General features: G+C 46.3%; 1 non-coding gene across 1 annotated transcript; it reads left to right on the top strand.

Moving 5' to 3' along the window:
* Positions 1 to 1165: 1165 nt before the first annotated feature.
* Positions 1166 to 1261, top strand: trnai-uau (transfer RNA isoleucine (anticodon UAU)). The gene is made up of 2 exons: positions 1166 to 1203; positions 1226 to 1261. It is a non-coding gene; the product is annotated as a tRNA-Ile (tRNA).
* The last annotated feature ends 359 nt before the right edge of the window (positions 1262 to 1620 follow it).

Raw genomic sequence — 1620 nt, 5'->3', positions numbered from 1 at the left:
AACGTAAAATCAAATGGCTTTCTCTTGCCATCGACTTTGACTGAGACGTGTGCCCACAGTTCCATTCCGGTTCCAAGCCCTCTTTTTACTGTCGATGACTTGCCCGGAATGTGCTTGGAGAAGTGTTAGAATCGCAGTACAGCCCTTCCCACTGTCGCTTCCTCTAAATCTCCATCCAGGATTCTCACCAGTGCAAGGTTCATCAACCTGGGCTACTGCTTAATTTGTTCTTGGCATTAACTCTGCTGATCCTTTAACTTGTCCCACTACACGGCATCTCCAAATTTGTCGATTGCACCTCGAGGGCACTTTTCATACGTAAAGCTGCAACATCTGCTGGAGAGAGATTCAATTTCAGCGGTTCCAAAACAATGAGTCGATCGAAGTCAAACGTTACATCCTCACCTACACGCTGCAGATGCAAATCTCTGCGCTCCTCTGCTTCAGTGATATATTGTTTTGCAGCGATGGGCAGTTTATTCTCTCTGAGGCTGCAATCGCTGCTTTCCGCTGGCAGCGAACGCTTAGCGAGAGCGGGGCCGGACAGACGGCCTGAACTTCACTGCTGTCACGGCCCCACTCACTCCGGGAGCTGGGGAACAGCAAATCAACTCATGGGTTTGTTGCCGCGTCTGAAATGCGGCTCCGAACTGTCGCTATTAACAGAGGCAGCGCTGCAGGATCCTGTAATGATCTCTCACACAGTCGGTATCTCTGTAGATTTTGAGTGTTTACAGAACAGTATAGAGAAAAGGAGAATACCGCGTGGCTGTAAATGTATTTTATTAATCTCTTCCTGCAAAACATGATTGAACCAGGGACCTGCTGTACTTTAGATAGAAGTGATAACCGCTACACGGGCACGAATAATGCGCAAAATTTTAAAACGTTTTTTTGTTTTGCATGTGATGACTTTTCATCGGTTCTCTTTTGCAGCCTGTATTTCAGGAGCTGGGTAATAATGTTCAGTGCTTATGACACCAGGATCTGGTGCAGCCTTTGGTAAATTCACCAGCTCGCTAACACATGAGAGTCACTCCTGCTTCACTCTTTCATATAAACCCAGCCAATGCGCCTCAATTAAACAACATTGCGCCCCCACAAGATTAGACAGCCTGAAATGTGCAAGTAAATGAGCACAGATAACTAACTCAAATTAAGCGCAGCTCTAGTGGCGCAATCGGTTAGCGCGCGGTACTTATATAACAGTATCAGACTCGGAGAAATGCTGAGGTTGTGAGTTCGAGCCTCACCTAGAGCAGCCAATACCTTTGCTGTGCTCTATTTCGACCGGAGCAGAAGGTACAATTGTTTTTTCCGCAAACTATTCACTTATTAGCTGTTCCACGTGGGCCCTTAGGCTCCTCAGGCCCACCGTGTTCCAATAAGGGATGGGAGGTTTAAAGGAGCCCTTCAGAGGGAAGGTGGGGCCAGTTTTAACTGTTAAACCAGCAAATATCAGGCGAAGAATAATGTGCAGGAAATAGATTCGATTTCAAAGCAGTGACTAAGCCTTTGGCACAAGCGAGAAGATGTGTAAACTCACGAGTTATCTGTACAGGTTTCCGACATCATGTTGAACAAAAACAACGATTCACCTGAACATGATGTTGAGAATTA

Source organism: Somniosus microcephalus, unplaced genomic scaffold, assembly GCF_052327205.1.
Source record: "Somniosus microcephalus isolate GS21.2 unplaced genomic scaffold, FLI_Smic_1.0 unresolved_chr1, whole genome shotgun sequence".
Classification (NCBI taxonomy): domain Eukaryota; kingdom Metazoa; phylum Chordata; class Chondrichthyes; order Squaliformes; family Somniosidae; genus Somniosus; species Somniosus microcephalus.
The sequence above is the reverse complement of the archived record's forward strand: the minus strand, read 5'-3'. Positions and strand labels throughout refer to the sequence as shown.